Raw genomic sequence first — 6,297 nt, forward strand, 5'->3', positions numbered from 1 at the left:
CGTGCTCAATTAATGTCCATGAAATGAATGAAAACAAAGGATAAATGATAGGATGAGTGTAAAATGAGGTTTGCTGGAGAATATAGAATCAAACAGAAAAGCTTAGGAAGCCATGTCCCATGAGGTGTAAATGAGACTGTGGTTTTCCTCTCATCTGGCTATTTCTTGGACCCACAGGTCATCACCCTCATTAATGACAGCTCCCCTAAGCTGTAAGCAGGAAATGCTTTGGTATCAGGCCTGATGGCCCATATTGAAGACATAATCCTTTGGCCCATGACTCACCAATGGATTCCAGAAGGCTCAGTGTGGGTGGCCTTCCTCAATCAATCAATGGTTGGGCGTCCCAGCTTGTGATTGGATCCAAGCCACCCAAGCGTAGAGGTCTCTCAGATGCATCCTGTATGGAGCCCTCTGGCCATCAGGCCTGTGTAAGTTGTAGCCACCCACCAGGAGATGCAGACAAGCATCCATAAAAGCCAGCTTTTATGACCACTGACACCCCCTTGAGCATGGTCATTATGATTATTTAACATTTATGAGACACCCTTGGTGCAGTGGGGCTAAGGGAAAGCCAGTTTGGCAGTCTCAACACAAACGGATGTTTCTATATAACCGTACAGAGGTGGGCAGTCTCAACACAAATGGATGTTTCTATATAACCGTACAGAGGTGATCCCTCCCACCCAGATTAGTTCATTTACAACTACATTCAGGAGCTCACATAGGCCAGAGCAAACCTGAATGTATTCTGTATAGTATCAATCCAGGCATTAACCCAGGGAAACCTCAGTTAATCAAAACCCAGTGAAGGAAAATTCTCAATTAACTCTTTTGATTTTTACACTACCATTGATTTGTTCTCTGAGTGATGTTGATGTGCAAAGTCTTTTGTTCACTCTTTCTCATTCAATAAAACATATAAACTGCTGACCATGCCACATCATGTGTCTGCTCTTGACATTGTAGAGATAAATAGACAGCCTGTGCCCCTAGACAAGGCAATCTTATGGGGAAGAGAGGCATGGAAATAGAAATATAGTCTTGCAGGTGAAGTGTAAGAGCCAAGTTGATAGAAAAGTGGAGGGCTAGAGGAAGGAGTGGTTAACAGGTTAGGCAAGCTTTATAGGAGAAAAAGCTCAAGATGGCATTTGATTGATGATGACAATTTCCAGTGGGTTGTACAGAACCACACAGGAATGTGTGGACATTATAGGAGAGGAAATGAATGAACAAATGAATGGGAAGGTAGAATGTCACAGAAGATTGAGAGAACCCTAAGATATGCAGAAGGGCTGAAATCTACAGTGTGAGGGGATGAGGTAGAAAATCTGGGCAAGGACTAGATTATAAAGGCCTTGATCATTGTTTAAGAAGTGACTGCTGGAAGACTTCCTTGGTGGTCCAGTGGTTAAGACTCTGCACCCCAAATGCAGGGAGCCCAGGTTCGATCCCTGGTTGGGGAACTGATCCTACATGCTGCAACTAAGAGTTTCCATACCACAGCTAAGACCCAGCACAGCCAAGTAAATAAATAAAAGAAGAAGTGACTGCTGCATTTGGAAACATGGGTCTCCTTGCAGTGCTCTCATCCCTTGATTTGGGTGGCATCACATTCTGATGCAGCGGCTCCTACCTCTTTGGCCATGTCTCCCCTCTATTATTTCGGAGAAGGCACTGGCAACCCACTTCAGTACTCTTGCCTGGTAAATCCCATGGACGGAGGAGCCTGGAAGGCTGCAGTCCATGGGGTCGCTAAGAGTCGGACATGACTGAGTGACTTCACTTTCACTTTTCACTTTCATGCATTGGAGAAAAAAATGGCAACTCACTCCAGTGTTCTTGCCTAGAGAATCCCAGGGATGGGAGAGCCTGGTGGGCTGCCGTCTATGGGGTCTCGCAGAGTCAGACACGACTGAAGAGATTTAGCAGCAGTAGGAGCCTCTGTTATTTACATGGAACTATCTTCCTCTGCCCATGCTTTAATGACAGTTCCTCAGGGTTCCTGCCCCTGTTTTTCTCACTCTAGATCCTTCTCTGAGCAAGTTTCCTACTGCAGTGATTCCCCAAATGATATCCCTCATCCAGATACAGTCTTTTCTTAACTCCATATAAGTACATAGACCTAACTGCCTATGGGACATCTCTACCCAATGGGGCAGCCATCTGCTCCCTAAACCTTCATTTGTTGTGTGTTTTCAGTCTTACGAAAAGTGTCAATACCTGGAACTCTCCTAGACTCTTTACTTTCCCTCATTTGTTGTTGTTCAGTCACTCAGTTTTGTCTGACTCTTCAAATCAATTCCACCAACCATGCATTCATTCACCCATTAGATATTTATGGAGTTCTTATGTTTTTTCAGAGATTTGACCAGCATCTGGGGATGTGGAAATGAGTAAAACAGAGCCCTGACCTTTGAGGAGGAGTCAGAAGAAAGGGACAGGATTAGGTGGCTGTCCCTCTGGATGTAGCAAGACAGGGCTGTGGGTGCAAGGTGAAGGCCCCTATCCCAGCTGGATGGCTGGGCTGGTGTGAAGGAGATCTGGCAAAGCCTCTTCAGGAGAAGATGCCTGTGCTGGGTCTCAAATACTGAGTAGCATTTGGGCAGTGCAATAAGAGGTGGGAGATGGTGAGGGGAGGGAGTTGTTCTGGAAGAAGGGTCACAAGAGGAAGTGAATAGAGATAATACATGGCACAGCTGAGAGCTGCTGGGGAGAAAAATGGGTGGTAAGAGATAAGCAGCTGAGAGTCCCTTGGACAGCAAGGAGATAAAACCAGTCAATCCTAAAGGAAATCAACCTTGAATATTCATTGAAAGGACTGATGCTGAAGCTCCAAATACTTGGTCCACCTGATGTGAAGAGCTGACTTTTTGGAAAAGACCTTGATGCTGGGAAAGATTGAGGGCAGAAGGAGAAGGGGGCAACAGAGGATGAGATGTTTGGATGGCGTCATTGACTCAATGGACATGAGTTTGAGCAAACCCCAGGAGATAATGAAGAACAAGGAAGCCTGGTGTGCTGCAGTCCATGGGGTCACAAAGAGTCAGACATGACTTAGTGACTGAACAACAACAACAAGGGAAACAGGAAAGGAACCTGGTGTTTGGAGCTGGGAACTAACCTGATCAGGTTAATTGTGCAGGAAGAGCATGTCAACAGGTGGGGTAGGTTGTCAGGGGAGGGAGGGTCTGCTACTATAAGAAGGTCATGAAGAGGTGATGAGGTCAGACTTGAGGTAGGTGCTCTAGGAATGGAGAGACAGTGCTGCTAGGGAGACAGCTCTCAAGGAGGGTGAGCTGCCTTGCTCATCATTTGACTGTGGGTATGGTCCCAGGGTAGAAGGAAGGGGCTGAGGTTTTTTCCTTGAGTGAGAGGTGAATATTGCTCGTGTTTTTGGAACACAGGAGTGGAAGCAGGCTTTCAGCATAAAAACCTTCAACTTTAGACCAGATTTGAGATATTATATGCCAAAAAGTGTTGCACGCCTGATTTTCTCCCTGTTCATGGAATGGGGGCAGACTGCAGCTCCTGGATCTGACCTTGACCTCTCTGGGTTGAATCCATAACCTTGAACTGGGCACAGAGATCCAGGACAGAGCAGAGGGCTGCTGGGCCATGTGGATGGTGGGAGTGAAGTCACAGTCACCTTTGCTGCCCCGCAGACTGCTGGCTGTGGTGGGGCTCCTGCTCTGCTCCATTTCCCACTAGGAATGCTGGGTCACTGGAGAAATGCAGCCATCCCCATCCATACCAAAGAGGGAGAACTCCTTGAACCCTGCCTATCCATGCTGCCATGCCCCTCCGCCTCCACAGTTCAGTTCAGTTCAGTTCAGTCACTCAGTCATGTCCAACTCTTTGTGACCCCATGAACCGCAGCATGCCAGGCCTTCCTGTCCATCACCAACTCCCAGAGTTTACCCAAACTCATGTCCATTGAGTCAGTGATGCCATCCAACCATCTCATCTTCTGTCGTCCCCTTCTCCTCCTGCCCTCAATCTTTCTCAGAATCAGGGTCTTTTCCAATGAGTCAGCTCTTCGCATCAGGTGGCCAAAGTATTGGAGTTTCAGCTTCAATATCCATCCTTCCAATGAACACCCAGGACTGATCTCCTTTAGGATGGACTGGTTGGATCTCCCTGCAGTCCAAGGGACTCTCAAGAGTCTTCTCCAGCACCACAGTTCAAAAGCACCAATTCTTCACATGTTTCTCATTAAAGGGCTAATGGAGGGGCTGCTGTGGTTGGTGGATTTGTCATTACTCTGTCCTCCTCCGATTTAATCCTCCAGAAAATCTTATGATTTTAAAGGGAAAGGGGTGCTGAAGAAGAGCTTGCCGTTCTCCGGGAAAAATGAGTTTTAGGGTTCTGTCTAGATGATGGTTTCCTTTTCTCTTTCTTTGTTTTGCTTTTTGTTCATTTTGTTACAAAGGGCAGGTGTCTCCTGTTGTCTTTGAACAGAGTAGCATCCCTCTGGTACTTTCTTAGAGCAAGTGAAATGGGTTAAGTCTGAAGGAAGGACGGTGGGCATGGGGTTGCCAGCTCTGAGTCTCTCCTTCCTCATCTGTAAGAGGCTGGCCTAGATGAAGTCCAAGTCCTCTTAGCTCTAAGCATCTAAGATATGGTTCTGAGGGTCAGTGAGTTGGGGCAGCAGCACCAATGAATGGGAAAACAGGGAGTCAGGAGTCCTCACTCTGCTTGCTAGCTGTGAGAGCCTGGGCAATTCAATTCACCTCCCTGAATCAGGATTTTCCTGTCTGTCAAATAAAGACAGTTATCCTGTTTATATATTTGCAGGCTATTAGGAGGAACAAATGGAAATGTCAGAGTGTAATTTGTAAAGGGCTGCACCCTTCAAGGAACTTGGGTCCAGTGGATGACTTTGCTCATCTAAGTCCTTCAACAATTTAAGCCGGTTGAATTGTGCCCTAGAACATGGTCAGTATGAATAGTGTGAATAACCCAAATTCCTCCTCAGTGAGACCAAGATTTCCTCATCTGTATCATAAGTACAATAATAACTATCCCACAAGGTTGTAGTTAGGAATAAATAACATAATTCCATTCACTTCTTTTATCCATTCATCTATCAGTCCATCCATCCATCCATCCAACCATATATACAACAAACCTATCACACTTGTTGTTTATCAGATTCTTTGCTGACCTCTGGGGACACAGAAATGAATAGGACATGGTCCTGTCCTCTGTGAAAGCACAATCTAGGTAGAAAGACACAAAACTAACAATAAATAAATAAATAAAACAAGTTGTTGAGGGATACATGTACTCTAGATGTTTGGGAGCCCCATAGAAGGGCAGCATTTAGCTTAGTTTGGGGGTCAGCTAAGTTTCTTTGGAAGAGGTGGCATCTAAGCTGAGACTAGAATGAGTCAGCCGGTGCTGGGAGGGTTAAGAGAGGGCAAGGGGGACCACCATCCAGACAAAGGGGCCCACATGGAATATTCTATCTTCACAGCTTTGCATGACTTACTCCCTTACTTCTTTCAGGCCTCTATGCAAAATATCCCCTCCTCACAGATATTTTCCCTGAGCACCTTGTTCACTGTCCATCCCTTTATCCTGCTTTAGTCTCCTTCACATCACTTATCATGACCTGAAGTTGTAGTGTATTTAATTTTGTATTCTTAGGCTATTCTCTATTGAGAGGCAAACTCAGTGTGGGCAGGGACCTCATCTGTGTTGCTCAGTGCTGATCCCCATAACTTCATGTCTGATGCTGTATTAGTTTGTCAGGGTTGCTGTAGCAAGGTGTTATAGGCTGGGTGACTAAAGCAGCAGAAATGTATTTTCTCACATTTCTGGAGGCTAGGGATCTGAGATCAAGGGGTCTGCAGACTTGGTTCCTTCTGAGGGCTGTGAGAAAGAATCTGCTTCATGTCTTTCTCCTATCTCCTGGTGGTTTGCTGGCAGTCTTTGGTGTTTCTCATCTTGTAGACATATCCCCTTGCTCTCTGCCTTCATCTTCATGTGGTATGACCCCCATGTGTACGCGTGCAAATTGTCCCTGTTTATAAGGACACAATTCACCCTATTCCAGTGTGACTTCCTCTTAATTAATTACATCTGCAATGACCCTATTTCCAAATCAGGTCACATTCTGAGATATTGGAGGTTAGGACTTTAAGATGTGGATTTTGGGGAAAGGGACACAATTCCCCCCACCAAAGACCCATAATAGATAGTTAGGATATAAGTGTTGAATGAAGGAATGCATGGATAAAGGCACAGAGGCAAGAATTAGCATGGTGCCTCTGGGGGGCTCTGGGTTGTTTG

At 45.8% G+C, this 6,297-nt stretch overlaps 1 non-coding gene across 1 annotated transcript; it reads left to right on the top strand.

The window, feature by feature from the left end:
• Nucleotides 1-1,393: 1,393 nt before the first annotated feature.
• On the top strand, nucleotides 1,394-1,466 carry TRNAW-CCA (transfer RNA tryptophan (anticodon CCA)). Its single transcript has one exon. It is a non-coding gene; the product is annotated as a tRNA-Trp (tRNA).
• The last annotated feature ends 4,831 nt before the right edge of the window (nucleotides 1,467-6,297 follow it).

Source organism: Bos indicus, chromosome 3 (genome assembly GCF_029378745.1).
Source record: "Bos indicus isolate NIAB-ARS_2022 breed Sahiwal x Tharparkar chromosome 3, NIAB-ARS_B.indTharparkar_mat_pri_1.0, whole genome shotgun sequence".
NCBI classification, from domain to species: Eukaryota; Metazoa; Chordata; class Mammalia; order Artiodactyla; family Bovidae; genus Bos; species Bos indicus.